The 18743-nt window shown below is 31.9% G+C and overlaps 1 protein-coding gene across 2 annotated transcripts in view; it reads right to left on the bottom strand.

The window, feature by feature from the left end:
- Nucleotides 1-18743, bottom strand: part of LOC115879385 (broad-complex core protein isoforms 1/2/3/4/5) — a 132812-nt gene that overhangs the window by 69925 nt on the left and 44144 nt on the right. The window contains exon 1 of one of the 2 annotated variants that reach the window (XM_030896176.1): nucleotides 12890-12971. The exons of the other annotated variant lie outside the window; for it this stretch is intronic. The gene's annotated coding sequence lies outside the window, so the exon portion shown is untranslated. Of the gene's footprint in view, nucleotides 1-12889; nucleotides 12972-18743 lie in introns of those variants that run through there. 2 annotated transcript variants of the gene reach the window in all.

Raw genomic sequence — 18743 nt, 5'->3', positions numbered from 1 at the left:
TTTATTGTAGGTACAGATGAGACTAAAACCAAATAAAATAAAACGGTTAATTTTCAGAACAACTACAAACACAAAAATATGTTTTTTTTTATAAAATTTAATCAATTTTGTAATACTTTATACGTATCCATTACAGTTTAGATGTCATCGACATGTAGTGGTGATAAAAAGTGTGTAGTATTAAAAAATGGTGATGAGTTTTGATCACTATGTAATATATCGATGGCATAAGCTAAGGGCTGGAAGATTTTAAGGTGGTCTTCAATATATTCGAGATAAATTTCTTTTGTTCGTCTTTCGGGCTATATAAAGGAGTCGGGGATTTACAGACTCACTCCGCATGCGTAACACGACAAATACTTAAAACCGGTTCCGAAAAACTAACATTTTATTAGCTAGTGGTATTGAGCATTGTTTTTTTATTCTGCTACTTGGCTGCCGCCCAGTTTAAAAAGAAACGCGGCTGTTAAAAATGTATCATAAAAATATATAAAAATCTGACTTAAGGGCCGGCTACACGTACAAGCTTTACCACGAGCATACCTGCGCAAACCTGTTTGTATCGGGAACTCGCTGTGTGTAGACGGTAAAACGGTAGCACGCACAAACTAACAAGCGCGCCCTGCGTCAACGTCGCGTCGCGCTGCTAAAGATTTTAGTTTGCGCAAACCAGTTTGTGCGGTGATATCATACGTGTAGACGGTATCAGCGAGTTCAAGGTACAGTTTTGTGACTTTTGTGGGTTTTGTGTTATAAGTTATCAACTCTTAGAAAATGTCTGATATTCGTACTTATTCCAATAAGGAGTTTATGACGAGTTTTATTGAAATATATTGATCGATAAAATTAAAACATTATTCCGATAAAAACAGAAAAAATGATGCGTACAAGAAAATGTTTTTCTATTTAAGTCAGTTTTTACTCCACTTCGATCTATACCGTTTCAGCAATAAAATACAATAATTCGTCACTAAACATTTCCACGAACGGAACCACAAATTCAGAATAAAAATAATTGTGAATGTACGCTCTTACTTGCATTGTGTGGACACCGCACAGTGTTCCTTCTAGTTTGCGCAAACTATACCGTGCAGGCAAGTCGCTGTCGTGTAGCCGCCGCTTTAGGCCTTTTCTAAAAAGACTTAAATCTTTTTCTATTTCGGAATAAAAATTTAAATCACAAATCACTTTGAAAAAGACAAATTTTAAATCGTAAGTCAGTTTTCGAAAAATGACTTAAAATCAAATGACTTAAGTCATTAAAATGATTTAAATAAAAAAATACTTTAGTTTTCTATGAGCTTGTAGCTCTGCTAGTTATTATCTCTATAAAGTATAACCTAACCAAGACTATGCCCATGGTACCACCTTTTCTATAATGCTAAAACAATTTCTGACTTAAACTTAAAACTACTTAAAAAAAGTAAAGCAAAAATTTACTAAAGCAAAAACTATACTTTTGTATGTATAAATTAGGGGTATTTATTGGTCATCCCAGTGATAAGTTCATGCACTCTTTTCTAAACTTTTTCAGGAGTTTTGTTAAGGTATTAATTCAAGAGTATATCCAATTATGTACCCCAAAACAAAAATAATCGGTACACCACTGGTATTAATTCGTTTTAATCGTATTAATTATTTGAGAACAATTTTTTTAATGAAATTTTAAACTTAAATTATATGAAAGTTTTCTTTTTATACTGAAGGTTAAATTCTTTGTACCATTTTCTCACATATCCTTGCATCATTGTTTTTGATAAACATCTTCCAAATATTTTTAACTGCATGTTGACGATTATAAAAATTCTAGATGTTTACTCTTTCGATCAACTTTCTTTTAGCCCATTTTCATCCAAGATTGTAAAATTATTCTTGTTCCCTCGATTCGTAGAGGGGATTATGCAACAAGCTTGGCTTATCTCGCATGTGTCTGGGGATTTACCTGAGATTCTATCAAAAGGCGAAAGACATATACAGGATGTAAAGGAACAAGTAATTTTTTTGGATTTGTTTAAAAATAATATTAAATAAAATAGTATAATAAATAGTTATTTTTTATACAAGACGATAAAATGGTATTTTATCGTCGATCGGAAAGATTAATTCACGAGCGATGAAATCGCGAGTGAATTAATTTCGGGAGTCCCGAGAGTCGGGGGAGAGTTAATCCCGAATAACTTATGAAAAGGAATACAAAAATTTCCAAAAATGGAAGCAATTAAAAAACGTGCGAGAAGAAATAAAGTTTTTAACCTATCCTCCCTGTTAAAGTATCATTTAATCTACCCTTGCGGTTAAAGTACTATTTTATCTACTATTTTTGATAGGTATAAGGCAATTTTATCAGTTGCTATGGAAAAAAAAAATTTTTTTCGTGATTCGTATATAAAATTTTCGATTTGGCATTTCTATAGAAAGTTATATGATTCTAAAGACAGAATAAATATTTTAACTTACATAAGACTAAAAACCGATTCAAATTAAAAAGTTGACATTTGTTGATTTGGTTATGTTATACAGGGTGTCCCAGAAATAAGTGCAAGTATTTTAAGGGGTGGTAAATCTCTATAAAAGAAACATATTTTCTCTTTATCGTTTTTCAAACAACAAAAACTAAAATTTTGAGAACCACTGGATCTTTTCTGGATTTTCTTTCTTGTAAATTTAATCTAATACCTATGTTGCCCCATATTATCAATAAATTATGTTTTTTAACTAAAAACTAAAAAAAATTCCAAAATCGAATTTTCAAATTTTTTTTTCGCGAAAAAAAGCTGATAGACGTGTTTCTGGGGTTGAACTATACTACCAGTTAAAACATTTGCACTTGTTTCTGGGACACCCTGTATACAGGGGGCTGTTGTACAGTTCAGTTGTTTAGCTACTCGATTTGCAATATTTTACGACAATTTGTTTACCCTCACTACTAATTTTATTGCTTAAATTTTCTATTTTTATTTTCTATTATTAATTCTATTTTTTGTACATTTTTTCGATTAGAGCACTTAGTGATGATTTTATTTATTTTCAATTTTTACTATTTGCATATTTTATATAAAACCTTATTATTTTACTATTTTTATTATTTTATTTGTTATTTAATTTTATTACTTATTTTATGTAACCACCCAATTTGTTCAAAGTTCATTAATATATAAAGAGTCAATATCTCAAAGTTTTATATGTGACGCCTATTCAGTAAAATTTGAAATTAAAATACGATTATTAAATTTAAATGCTGAGTCTAGTATTGTATCCATAGACATTTTTTTATTTAATCATATGTTAATAGACTTTTTTTAAGTTCAGTGAAATAGGTTTTTGTACATCTTTCAAACATACGAGCTTTTTTATAAACTAGAAATCTAGTAATGTATAATATTAATTAATAAAAATTATCTGTCGTGGACTTATACCCTCCAAAATATAGAAGTTTTTTTTCACTCAAAATTACTGTTTTTTTCTCTTCAGTTTTCCTAATCTGATATCTGTAAATTGGAATCCATTTTGAAAATAAGATACAAATTTGCATACATTAATTTAGTGTATAGAGGTTGACATAATTTATCCCTTACACACTAAAAAAGATAATTATTTTTTAAGTATATCGGGTGTTTATCAAAAGTGGCTCAAAAAAAATTGAATACGTCAATCAATCCTAATTTATGTCATATACTAGCGTACCAAATCTCGATTTTTTGTCTGAAAAAAGTGAATTACTTTTGAGACACACCCGGTATATCTGTATTCTGTATGATTATGTACTAATTTTCAATAATTAAATCTAAAAAAGAATTATGTACTAAATTTTCAATATCATTTTTTCTCTTCATTATCCACCTTGTGTATACAGGGATAACACTCATAAAAAAAAATAAAAAATATATAGAGATATCAGAAAATTAGATTACGAGGTCGTTTATGTTATCTCTGGACCTAAAAATGCAATTCCTTACCTAACGCAATAAAATATAATGAAAATGTTGCTTTCTAATTATTTTTTTTAGAATTTGCAATCTAAAATTATCATATTAAAGAAATATAAAGATAAGCGATACCGAGATATTCTTATATCTTATTTGTTGAATAATAGATATTTTTTATGCTATCTTAGTTTGGTTAGGTTATTTTATTTAATTTTGTTTCGCCTATGGAGTTAAAAGTAATAATTGATGTTTCTATTATTCACATTTTACATTTTTGTGTAATTATCTGTTTTAAAAATATAAGATTATTAAACATGGGCTTCAAATATTTAATCATATACCACCCATTTTTAAATATATGTATGTTATAGGGGGAGAACAATAAATTAGAACGATTTACAAAAAATGATGGATATTAATGATGCTAATATTCTTTACGTAAACTCTATAATACAGAGCAGGAATAAAGTAAAAGAATTTTTCATATAATTCTTTTCGCTCATCATCACTAGATAATTAATAATATCCAGATGACGCTTTTTTTGGGGTATCGTGAGTTTGTTTTTATGAGGTTTAGGTTGCTTGAAAGTTCCAACTAAATTTTATTTACATAATTATTGTATCAATAAGCTTCATTTTTATGTATATTATTTACATCTATTGTATTTCCTACTCTTATATCTATCTATATTACATATTCTATTTTTACTTATTCATATTTTTAATTATAGACCATACACTGCAATAATAATTGTATTTTAATTAAAGGAGTGTTTTTTTCTTATATTAGGTTTTGGTAAGTTTTAAATTTAAGCAATATACCTATACTCTATGATTGTACTATAAATAAATAGGGAGAATTATCTTCTTCTTTTCAAAATTTTATTATATTTTATGGAAAAATATGTCATTTTAAAGATACCTGATTAACAGTATTTGACAGAAAAATCGTCAGATTTTTGACAGTTTTATTAGGAAATTAAATACCGGGTGCGTCTCAAAAGTGGCTCACCCCTATAACTTTTTTATTTTTTCAGATAAAAAAACGAGATTTGGTATGTTAGTATATGACATAAATTAGGATTGATTGACGTTTTCAATTGTTTTTGGTCACTTCATGTTTCACCGCAAATGACTACAACTTTTGATTTTTAAATGGCACCCTCGGTATTTTTTACTTTATTCGATAGAAAATAACATTCTGAATAGAATGACATATCACATGTCATCTTTTGACATTCTCGCTTAAAACAAAATTAAATTTTAAAATTCAATTTAGAGTGCCATGGTTATGTTAAAAACACTAATTCTTAATCAAGAAGCCTTGGAAAAAGAAATTTGATTGTCTAATGTTTTTAGTGTCTTGTCCTGACCAGTTAGAAAATGCCCAAATCGTATCATATTTCAATTTTTTCAAATGGAACGAGAGTGGCTCATTAGCATATTTGGAAAAAGCATTTTTTTACCCCGGTATTATATTGAATTAGCTTTTTTTCAAATTTTATGCAATAGTCGGAAAACACTATATGCAATTAATTAAAACAATAATTTTGAATAAATAAGTAATTTGCTATATCATATAAAGGTGAAAAAATACGCGAGACCGTAAGGCCTCAAGAGTCTTGCATGCTTGGTCTTGGTCTTGCGGAAACCTTGCATTGGTCTTCCTTGGTCTTGCAGATTAAACGCTTGTCTTAGTCTTGGTCTTGCTTTTTATACAAGACTAAAACCCAGACCAGTCTCGCTCATCACTAGACAAAACTAAAACTCATAATTTGTAACCCCCTGTATATTTATCATAGTAATTAGTAAGCATATCAAATAACTGTAAGCCATCAGAGTCGTAATAAATAAAAAGTGTATGTCACATTGGTATTAAATAAACCAGTCAGTAACTATATATAGTAAAAATATAGTTGTACACACAATCCCGCGCCCTAAAAACCCCGAAGAAACCCATTTTAAAGCCCGGCCGTATTTTCCCTAGCCGCCTTCCGCCCACTCCCCCGCGCGCCCTTCTAATGGCCCCACCGACCCCCATCCTCTACCCCAACTTTTCCTTCTCTTCTCGCCCTTCCGCTTGACGAATGTTGCCTAGTGCTCTCTCTGTACATGATAAACTTTTGTGCCGTGCGGAATCAGCTATATTTTTCCCGTTTCGTTTTGCCGGCTGCCTGCCTGGGCCATATTTTATTGATTTTATAATCAATACCGCAATAAAACCTGCAATGTTTTCATCTTTATTTCCCCTCAGCATCCCGCCCCCCTTACGGCGCAGAGCGCGCGGTCCCCCCTTCGCGCTCCTACTTTTTGTGTGTGTCCGTATATACGCGCGATACTCTACTAGTATCTGTTTACCCCCCTCGCGCGCTTTTTGTTACCTGGGCGACTGCTGCCGGTATTAAAACACGCGCCCGGGGGGACGGGAGACTTGGAAGCGTGGGGGAGGGGGAGACATTGGACACCGCGGTGATAGGGGAAGGGTAGGAATGATGGGGTGGTGGTGCCCTGATTATTATGAGATGTTGTTCTGGAGAAAAATAAACTCGGCATGTTTTATTACCATACAAAGAGTGGGGAGCTTTATTTAAAATCCGATTCCGGATATTTTCGCGTTTGTATGTTTGTCAAATGTGGTATGTTTGATGTTACTTGCAATTTGTAAAATATTGTTATTTGGTACAGTTGTTTATAGGCCAGTAAAATACTTTGCAGCTTTTAGATTTGTATATCGTTAACGTTTCGATTAATATACAATCTTGATCAGGTAAAATTAATTCATTACAAATAACTAATACAGGTAAATAATTAATACATTATACAGGGTAAGTCTTAAATAAGTGCAAATATTTTCAAGGGTAGTATATTTCGACCCCACAAACACGATTATGAGTTTCTTTTCGCGAAAAAAAATATTAAATTTTTTTTAAAATTTTTTAGAATTTTTTTTAGTTTTTAGCTAAAAACATAATTTGTTTATATGGGAATATAGGTAGTAAATTAAATCTAGAAGAAAGAAAAGTGGTTCTCGAAATTCAGTGGTTCTCAAAATTTTAGCAAAAAAATTTTTTTTTGCAATTTTCAAAGTAAATCTGGGTTATTTTGTATTTATTTGAAAAACGGTAAAGAGAAAATATGTTTCTTTTGTCGAGATCTACCAGCCCTGAAAATATTTGCACTTACTTAAGGATCACCCTGTATATTAATAGAATCGTTGGCAAAATATAATAATAATCTACTCCCAGTAGATGACATACCAAGATGTACCAGTTTGAAAAATACCTTACTGTATTGTTGAGCAACAAAATAAAGAAAGAGGAAAGTTTGCTCAGCAATTTAAAGACCATACCATAAGTAGTATACTGATGCTTCCAAAAGCAGGAACAGAGATAGGAGTATTGCGGCTGAAAACTAAATACTCCAAACCAATGGGCACCTACCCAGCATTCTTCAGGCAGAAATCTACGCTATCAAAATATGCGTACAACTTATCTTAGATAGGAACAATCGGAAACAAGAAGTAGTCATCTTTTCCTATAGTCAAGCATCTTTAAGAGGGATCAATTCAGTAACCATCAATTCGAAATTGGTTAAAGAATGGTTAGAGAAGCTGAATAAATTAGGAAAAGAAAGTAAAGTCCTCTTACTTTTCTACATGCCAGCCTACCAAGGGATAAAAGGCAATGAGAAAGCAAACAACCTAGCTAGAAAAAGAGCGAACATTTCGCTAACTGGGCGAGAACCGTTCTGCTTCCTAAGTGAAAACCAACTTAAAGCAGAAGTCAAGAACCTGGAAGACTCCATCCGTAACCTGGAATGGGAATCCAACAAGGCTCTAAAACACTTAAAGGAATTTATCACGACTTACGATCGAGAAAAATCAAAAGATTTCCTTTATTTAACAATCTTCGGATTACCACGAGGTTTTTAACAGGACTCTGTCTCCTCAATGAACACCTCCTCCAAGATTGAACACACTCAAGATTGAAGCTAAGAAATAGTACCGATAGCAGATTCTGTCGTATAACATGGGAAAACACCAGAACTCTTCATCATCTCGAGTGCGTCAAGACGACAACCATTCGTACCATAACTTTGTACTAGAACTAGAAATTAAATCCTCTATAAAACCGTCTTAAATTCTGCGTTTTTTCAAAGCCCTGGGACTGTATACGAACTCAAGAAAGGGGGACACAATAGATCTATACGGTCACAGTGATTAACTTCCCTCCTCCCATGCAAACTAAAATCTAGAATCTACTGGCCAGCAGTCATAGATATTGTTCCTTGATATTTCTAGTTCATTACTACAGAATGTACTGTAAGGGTTTCGTTTAAATTACCCCATTCAATGTTTTTACCAGAGCTTCTCTGGGAAGAAGATTGCAAAGATGCGCGTTCTATCCCTGCTAAGAGCAATAAGTTGAGACTCAAGTTCTTCATCATTGGTTGCTTAATAAATTCCATACTGTATCCTATCTCGGTACTATTAGCATCGTCTATGACGAAGCTTTGATTGTTCTTTGTCTAGGTGTACCTAAGAGATTCTATAAATCTCTAGAGGTTATATTTTATCTTCGGTACAATTGGTTTGTTAAATGTAGTTTATAACCGGTGGCCATTGAGGAAATGGACTTCCGTTATGCTTTTCTCGGCGATATCTTCAAGATCTGCGAAGCTGTAGCTTCTGAAGAAAAGATTTTGGAAAAAAGTTAATACTCAAACAGTTTATTAAACCAGTCTGGACTTCTGACGTTTACGATTTAAAGCACGAGTAAAAGCAATACCAAAATATTTCAGGTGTGGCAAAACAAAGTTCTAAATCTTTAAAAGTATGACGCCTTGTAAGCAGATGAAAACATTACTCCAACTGCAAGCAGACTACAAACAGACCCTGACTAAAAGAAAAAAAAATGTAAAATTAGACACAAAAGAATATTTAAGAGTTAACAGACTATTGGAATAGTAAATATTTTAATGTTCTGGCTTCATGTCAGAAACTGAAGATATTAACTCCGACTGCTACAGACAACACAGACATAGACTAAAAGGATATTTCAAAATAGAATTAGATGCATCAGAATCTTTAAGGAGTTACCTACTTTTAATGCTTTAAAATTAAGTCGTGGAAAATCTACCAATTGCGTTCTTAACAACAACGAGAAAAACGATCGAACCAAATAGATGAACAGTGCGGGATTAAAATGTTGAGCCTGTTGCCACTGATGTAGAATGTAGAATGAGTGGGTAGGGGGTTAATCACTGCGACCTACAGATCTATTGCGTCCCCCTTCCTGGAGTTACAACTCATCATACAATCCCAGGGCTTTGACAAAAGCCAGTATCTGGGACGGTTTTATAGAGGATAATTTTCCATCTCCAATATCAGTTGTACCAAAATTTATGGACGAATGGTTGTCGTCTCGGCGCACTCAGTGATGAGGTGTTCTGGTGTTTCCCTATTTTCCCCACAGAAACTGCATTCGCGGTATTTCCTTAGCTTCCGTGCATTGAGGAGACAATAAAAACCCCGTGACAATCCGATAATTGCTTTTTACTTAAATCAAGGTAAGTCTTTGATTTTCCTTGGTCGTAAGTTCTGAGGATTTTTTTCGAGTGTCTCAGACCGTTGCATGTTCCGCTTTTAGTTGGTTTTCGCTTGGAAAGCAGAACGGTTCAATGGTTTTTTAACTGCTGAATACACATTTCTCTCTTCCAGTTCTTTTTTTTGCTACATATTGAGGTGTTTCTCAAAGTTGTACATTCTTGGTATGTCATCCACTATTGTGTTGCCGCCAGCCGCAGATGCAACAGAATCTCTGATTTTTTAATCGACTGTTGGGATATATTATGTCCTATTCTATGTAGATTAAGACACTATCTCTGACTACAAGCAGAAAAGAACAGATTCGGACTAAATAGAAAAATAAGATGCTACAAAATCTAGTTAAATCGAGTTATTTTAATACCATAAAATTAAGTCGTGTATTTAGATTAGCGCAGAATCCAGCAATTGTCTCCTCAACTACAACGAGAAAAACGAAGCTCGCCAAAAGAGAAGAACAGAGCGGAATTAAAATGTTGAGGCTGCTGCCGCTGAGTGCGCGCAAGCAACTACAACGGGAATAGCCCGCGAAGAATTTAATGATTTTTTGGGCCCGAATTGACGGGGGTCTGGGGGGCAGGGGGACGGCGGCGAGGACCGGAGGGCGAAGGGAGAGCCCTCATTAGCATAGGCGGAGCAATTAAAAATATTTCGCGAACGACGACGGTGGCGGTGGCGGCGGTAGCGGCGGCGGGCACTACGAAAAATGGGACCGGGCTTTTTGGCGGCAATGTCAAAGGGTGAGGAGGGCGAGGAGGGGAGGGAGCGCGAAGGGATTCCGGTCGGGTGGGAGGAGGGGCAGCGTTTGCTCTAGTGCGACCTTGAACGCTGGAGCCGGAGAATTAGAGTCGCCAGTGGCGTGCTATAAGAATGGGTCAGGGGTATTTTTTTATATATTTTTTTTATAGGGCAACGGCCCAGCTACGTCGAAATACCGGTTCTCATTAGAAACACCGAAAGTTAAGCGACGTAAGGCGATACTAGTGGATAGACGGGTGACCGATTTGAAAGTCTGTATCGTGTTGTTGTCCAATAAAGGCAAAAGTGTAAAATCTATTGACACACACTGCTCATTCACGCCGGTTCGAGGCCGGATGATATCGGATATCTCGTGAGTAAGAGTTGATTTAGACACTTGCGAAGTTCGTAGGCCATTGACCATGATATGGCCGAGGACCGCGGTTCGGATTCCGCGTAAGCAAAGTAGGCCCCAGATTAGCCCTGGTAGCAAAAAGGAGACGTTAACTGAAATCTTTACTTTACTTTTTATTTTTTTATAAATTAGAGGGGACAACTATGGACGAACAAGGGATCAAGATGTATAACTCAACATTAATATAGTATAAATATGTTAATCGTAGATAGTTGGGGGTCGATACACATTCTGACACCATAGTCAACTTAATTTCTAAATTATATAATCGTTGTGTTTCCATTAAACTTACAACTTCAACTTATTAAACCAAATATAAATTACTTCAGTTAGTGTTTGGTTATAATTAGTTTTAAGTTAGTGTTTGTGTTATTTCATTAGTTCGTAAATAAATTAGTGTTATTCAGAACTTTAATATTGTCCACACGGAACTCGCGAAGAAGACAACCGAGTTAATTCAGTAGGTACCTGTAATGAGTAGTGATGATTATGGTAATGAGTAGTTATTTTTTCCTCATAAATGAAATACCTACTTAGTTGATGAAAGAAATTATTTACGAATATAAAAAATTGAAAATAGTTATACGTTTAGAATATTCCATAAATAGATTAACATTAAATAAGTAATTAAGATTATATATGGTTTAAGTATATCATTTACATCATTTATATCAGTTAATGTAACCGGATCTATTAATCAAAATATTATAAAAAGTCGCTCAAATATATCTGCTTAAAGGAGGCTACTTAAGTCTACTACAAAACTATTTAATGTTGAAAAATAATTCAAAATAAAATTTTGAGGAATTTTCTAAATATTAGGTATTTAGAAAATTCCTCAAAATTTGAATTAATAGGAATTTAAAGTAATTTATTTTCCAAATATTTCACTACTGATACCTTAATATATTATACAGCAATTAAATAATAATAATGTGTATCACTTTTTGTTATTTAATTGTATATGTGTCCATTAATGTCTTAATTTTTGTATTATCTTCTATTACCTAATATGATCCAGACATGTTATGAGACGTTTATATTTTATAATGACTTAAATATAGGGGGGAGGTCATATTGAAACACATTCAAAAATTACTGCTTTTTATAATTGTTGTGTGTTTTATAATTTTTTCCGAGATTACAAATTTTTAGATGAATTAAATTTAAAAATATGAAAAAAGATATATATTTATATAATCAGTTTTTTTATATATAGGGTTAGTTTAAATAAGTTCAAATATTTTAATATAAATATTAAAAAAATATATATTTGTATAATCATGCAGTTTTTTATATACAGGGTTAGCCTTAAATAAGTGTAAATGTTTTCAGGGCTGGTAGATCTCGATAGAAAAAACATATTTTCTCTTTACCGTTTTTCAAATAAGTCCAAAATAACCGAGATATTTTATTTTAAAAATTAAAAAAAAATATTTTTTCGCTTACATTTTCGAAACCTCTGGATCTTTTCTGGATTTTCTTTCTTCTAAATTTAATCTACAACCTATGTTACCGTATTATAAAGATATTATGTTTTTTAACCAAAAAATTTAAAAAAAATCAAAAATTTCTTTCAAAAAATTTTCGCGAAGACGTGTTACTGCGTCGAAATATACCACCACTTGTGCACTTGTTTAAGATTCACCCTGTATAGTGTCTTCTTTACATAGTAAAATTAATACTTTATCAAAAGGATATAATTTATATTGACATAATATAATATTTACTTACACACATTTTTTCGCGAAATTATTTTTTTATTTTAACTGGAAAAAGAACTTTTTTTGTTTAAATAAAGTGAATCAAACTACCAACATTTATCAGCTGCAGATAAGCGATATTAGGCCTACAAATAATAAAACGAGTATTTTTATCTGGAGATAAAAATTACACGGTGACAACCGTTAGGTAAACAAATACCAAGAAATAACACTAAATAATTATAAAGTAAATCACGCATTACATAAAAATACATAATTTTCATAATTAGTGTAAATTTTTTTATAGTAATCTAAAGATACTAATTTTAAGACTCCTCTACAAGAATGAAAATTCAATTATAAAGTGCCAATATTAATTCTAAATAAAGCAAACATTCAAAGCTAATGAAATAAACACACTGTATATAATTATTCCGGAAAATGCTTTATTTGTTCTATGAAATATCAGAAATATCTTGGAAATAAAAACGTTATTACTTACGTTCGTATGAGCGTCGAATTTGTTGAGCCACCCTGTATATGATAACGGAGCACAAGATCGCTAGTGCAAAAATCCATTGGAAACTATTTATCAAAATTTTTATATTTGCGAACTCGACGAGACCAGGCTGATAAAAAAAATGACAATATTTAAAGTAAGTGAGATAAAAGTAATAAATGCAGCATGTAAGCAACTCATGGGCGTAGACATAGGCGATACGCGCGTATTTACATCGATTTTTCTTTAAATAAACATAATATGATAAAAAAATATTTTAAGAAATATTTTCTTGTTGATTCCAGCATTTGAAAAATTAAAAAAAAAGTAATAAGAAGGGATACTCCACTACCAATCAACCCTGGAACAAGCCAAAGGTTTACAACGTATTTGAAAAATGCATGGCCTAATTTTATCAATAAATTTAAAAAAGTTCTTGTATAAATGGGTATATCTAATAGGAAATACGTTGTTATACATTTACAGGATGTTAAACCTTCAAAATATAAGATTTTTGTAATAATTTTTTTTTGATATGCTCAAGATACCAATGTTCAGTGTTATAAATTACTGTAAGTTGTTATCAAGTATTTTATACAAGGTAAGTCTTAAATAAGTGCAAATATTTTTAGGGGTGGTATATTTCGACCCCAGAAGCACGTCTATATTTTTTTGTAAAATTTGGTAGTTTTCGAAAAAAAAAATATTTTTTAAAAAAACAATATACAGAGTTTCGGAGATACAAGGTGTAGAAGTTTCATTTTTATTTCGATTTTTTATCATATTTTGAAAACGGTTGCTCGTAGTGATTTTTACTAAGAGACAGTTTTTACGTAAAAAATGACGGAAATATACATTTTTATACTCAGTAGTTCTATACAGGTACGGACAAAAAGTTATTACTCTTCATAACAATTTAAACACATGTAGGTGGCGCCCCCTACAAATAAGAGTCATATTGATATCAAAATCAAATTTCTCATGTCAAAAAACTTCCAGACAACAATTTTCATCCAAATATTGACGTTACTTCAGAAATTATTTAGTTATTTAGTTATTAGGAAAAAATCGAAATAAAAATGAAAATTCTCCACCCTGTATCTCCGAAACTAATCGTTTTAGGACATACATTTATACGAACTTTTTTACTTATTTTTACTTGATGTTATGGCAGCAAAGGTAGTTAGTTCATAACCTGCTATGAGTTGTTTTTTTATTTATTTTTTTCGAAAAGAGTTTTGGACAGGCATATAATACCTGAAAAAAAGTTGTAATTTTAGTTACCTTACTTCATAAATATAAAAATTGACAAAAAAATCAGTGGTGTACATTTTTTCTCAATTATTTCTGATAAGGTGTCTCCTGGGATGTCGAGTGGCACGCCAATGCAGTTAATAATTTTAATTTAATTAAATATTTTTAATACTTGATAAAATTAAATTTTATTTACTAAAACCTCTAACCAATGTGGGTCAAACCCTAATGTGGGTAAAGTATAAGTTTAAGGTTAGATTAGTTCACTCTTTATTGACTTTTTTTAGAAAATTTAGATTTTTTCACCTTTATTTTTTCCTTATTTTTCAAAATTTTCTGAATAATTGTTATTTTCTTCTCTATAAATTGTTCTAACTTCTCTAACAAATGCTATAAATCAGTATTTAATTACAATAAAAGCATCCTAGTTCTAGGTGTATAGAATTACTTAATTTTGTGGAAGAAAAGACAACTTTCTATAAAGCCTCTATTATTTTGCTGTTGTGTCTGTTAAACTTTATACCCTACTTCAATATATTAAACAACTTGTATAACTAACTTTGACTATAAATCCAAATATTTCGAATTTCAATATTATCAGGTTAATATAAGCAACACATCAGTGCAAAATATGCAATAGGTTTTAATATGCAATACCAATTTGAATTATTTACGTATTAAACATTTTGGCATACTAACGAGAGGCACAGAAACAATTATTGTTTATAAAGTTAAATATATGTAACAACTGAAGATATAAAGTGACGACACCTTCAATTATGAGTACTATGTTCTTTTTGTGCCCTAGTACTAGTTTTTGTGCTTTGGTTTTTGCTATCTACCACTGGCCCCAGTCTTCGAGCTGTCACAAGTTGTGGGTCATCTGCCACGACCTCTCCCCTGGCCCCCTCTTTGTAGAGTCTGTCCGCTTCTTGGTTGCCCACCGCATTGCTGTGGCCTGGCATCCAGCACAGAGTGGCCCCGCCTTGACTCAGCCAGGACAGTGCTTCTCGGCACTCTATCACAGTTTTCGATCTCACTGATTGCATGGTGATGCTTCTTAAAGCGCGCCCAAGTTGTGAGAGTATATCCTGATATCTCCTATTGGCCTATCAGCGATTTTCTGTCGTATACAACTGGTCATTTTTCTTTATCGCGTAAACCTATGCCACAGATTATACAGATAATAAAGTTATCGTCAAAAGCATTGTTTTTTGTGATTCCAATTTTCGGAGTCGCGCACTAGTCAGGTTACTAGTTTGCGCACATAGCACGCCCACTTATGGCCTCTAAAATTGTGCACAGCGCCTGACCGGCCCAGTTATTACGCTGTTTAAACGCGAGTTTATTTTTGCACACAGGAAATTTTACTCGTTTGCTCATCGTCATAAAAAACTTGTAGTATACCTAATCTGTGCCTCTGCTTGTAGAACATTACATCCATCCAATAGCCTTCAAAAGATCTTCTGAGATGATTCGTGTATCTGTGCCTCCTGAAATTACGGAAGCCAGTTCTCGAGGTAGTCTTGTGTATCAATTCAGTTCAAGTAAAATATCCGTTTTTTTTTCGTTGGTAATAAATGTGTTGCTGCATATTTTTTTTACGTAAACGTTTTTTTTACGTTTAAGAACGTAAGGTAAACGTTATGCCAAAGATATGTGAAGACGAGGCTGTTATAGGGGGTTAAAAAGGAAACGTTAACTTGAAAACATCAACTAAACTAATTTATAAATAGATAATATGATTTTTTTCCATAGCAACTGTTAAAATTGTCTTATATCTATCAAAAATAGTAGATAAAACAGTACTTTAACCGCATTGGTAGATTAAATGATATTTTAACAGCGAGGATAGGTTAAAAACTTTATTTCTTATCGCACGTTTTTTAATTGCTTCCATTTTTGAAAATTTTTGTATTCCTTTCCATAAGTTATTCGGGATTTAAATGGAAGTAGTTTGAATACAGCGTTTGTCGGCTCAGCCTGAGTATCTGTTGCTAATTTACTTATTTCATTGTGAGCCATTTCTGGCTCCAATTCAATCAGAAATTGACACGAAAAAGAATTAGAAAATATTGACTCAAAACTGACAACTAAAGAGACAGCTTTATTTATTTGTCAAATTACATAGAAACCAACGCCAACCCAGCACAATATTTTTTTTACTCGTAATAAATTCCTTGGAATAATATTTTCTGAATATTTTTTAAAACGTAACTCGCTATGGAAAACATATTGTTTTATACACGACGATAAAATTGCATTATCGTGTCCCGAAATTAATTCTGAATTAATCTTTTCAGTGGACGATAAAATACCATTTTATCGTCTTGTATAAAAAATAACTATTAGCTTAAGAGACATTTTTATCACTAAATAATAGTTACATCTCTGACATAGGTAAATGACTATTAGTTTTGAAAGAATTATTTTGTCTAATATATCTACTAAAGCAAAACTTGTTCGTCATATAGGCATAAATTATGATTAGTCAGAGATACATCCTAGAAATATAATTTAGATAAGATGTTATCGTTGAATAATAAATTAATAGATTAAGGTAATTGTCAATGGAAGTTACTAGTAGATAAAATTATTGTTTTAGCACTATTATTTTCTGAGAAAAATCAGATAGCATGAATTTGATTTTATTCAATGAAACAGCAATGTGTTGTCCTTGTTTCAAATTTATTTACAAAGTTATTGACCCCATGGTATAAATATTTTTGAAAAATCTCTAAAAATTAAATAGATATAGAAAAAATCTTTAGAAATACATTGTTAAAAGATTAATAAAATTGTAATTGACATTTTAGGTCCATTTTATTATGGTATGAACATTTCAAAAATTTTGTACAAGTAACTGGTTAAAATCATATTTGCATTTTTACCAGTATACTTATAATTTATTTATTTTATAAGGACATTTATATGTTATAATTAAAATATATTATAACGTTATATTATAAGTACATTTATAATGATCTCTATAAACAAAAATAATCGATAATGTACGTGTTCCATTTTGGACGAAATCATACGGTATCTCCGTTATTCGTGAAGATAGAAGGGTGCGGTTTGCACAATTTTCATAGCCCTCTTAGTTTCTGAGCTACAGGGTCTTTTTGAAAATTTTGCCATTTGGGACACCCCCTGTATCTCTGTTATTGTTAGGTGAAGTTATTCTTATTAGTAGGTAAAGTATCGAGAAGGTGAAAACTGTTCATTGTAGAACTTTTTACGTAGAATACAGTGTAGTAGTCTGTTATTGTACGAAAATAATATTTTTAAAGATATGAAATAAAGTTACGTTTTCTTAAACGGAACACCCTGTATATTTATAAATTATATGATCTGGCTTACCATAAGCTTCTCAAAAATATGCCGGGTGTGTCTCATAAGTGGCTCACCCCTATAACTTTTTTATTTTTTCAGATAAAAAAAACAGATTTGGTATGTTAGTATATGACATAAATTAGGATTGATTGACGTATTCAGTTGTTTCTGGTCACTTCCTGTTTCACCGGAAATTACTACAACTTTTGATTTTTTAATGGCACCCTCGGTATTTTTTTACTTCATTCGATGATAGAAAATGACATTCTAAATAGAATGACATAACATATGTCAACTTTTGACATTCTCACTTAATAAAAAATCGTATTTTAAAATTAAATCTAGAGTGCTATGGCTATGTTAAAAACACTAATTCTTAATGAAGGAGCCTTGGAAAAATAGATTTGATTGTCTAATGTTTTTAGAGTCTTGTCCTGGCCAGTTAGAAAATGCGCAAATCGTATTTTTAATCATATCTCAATTTTTTCAAATGCAACGAGGGTGGCTCATTAGCATATTGAAAAAAGCATTTTTTTACGAATAACCTGAGTCAAATTTTCGTTACAAACCGCAAGGTATAATTTCAAATAAACCATATGCAAAAATGTCAAAACTGACATATGATATGTCATTCTATTCAGAATGTCATTTTCTACCGAATAAAGTAAAAAAATACCGAGGGTGCCATTTAAAAATCAAAAATTGTAGTCATTTCCGGTGAAACAGGAAGTGATTAAAAACAAGTGGATACGTCACTCAATCCTAATTTATGTCATTTACTAACATACCAAATCTCGTTTTTTAACTGAAAAAATGAAAAAGTTATAGGGGTGAGCCACTTTTGAGACGCACCCGGTATATCGCTCTATATTTATTTTCACTATTTAGTGCAATATTTAAAAAAAATATATTAAAAAACCAAATTTATGAGTAGGCCATGATTGATAATAAAAGAAACTAAAGAATTATTAAAAGTATACTGCTCTCTGTCTCTTGTTTTATTTTGAAAGCCACTAATAAATTACATTCACTAGTAAACTACGTCGCTGTATTCTACGTAAAAAGTTCTACAAGAATCAGTTTTTACCTTCTCCATATCATCCATAATAACAGAGATACGGGGGCTGTCCCAAATTGCAAAATTTTCGAAAAGGCCCTGTAGCTCAGAAACGAAGAGGGCTATGATGCTGTTGACAGCATCTTCTGTTTGACAAAAAAGGTGGGACAGGTTTGTGCAAACCGCATCCTCCTATCTTTACTAATAACG

Source organism: Sitophilus oryzae, unplaced genomic scaffold (assembly GCF_002938485.1).
Source record: "Sitophilus oryzae breed Bouriz unplaced genomic scaffold, Soryzae_2.0 scaffold_1576_pilon_pilon, whole genome shotgun sequence".
NCBI classification, from domain to species: Eukaryota; Metazoa; Arthropoda; class Insecta; order Coleoptera; family Curculionidae; genus Sitophilus; species Sitophilus oryzae.
This window is presented reverse-complemented; position numbering and strand designations above follow the sequence as displayed.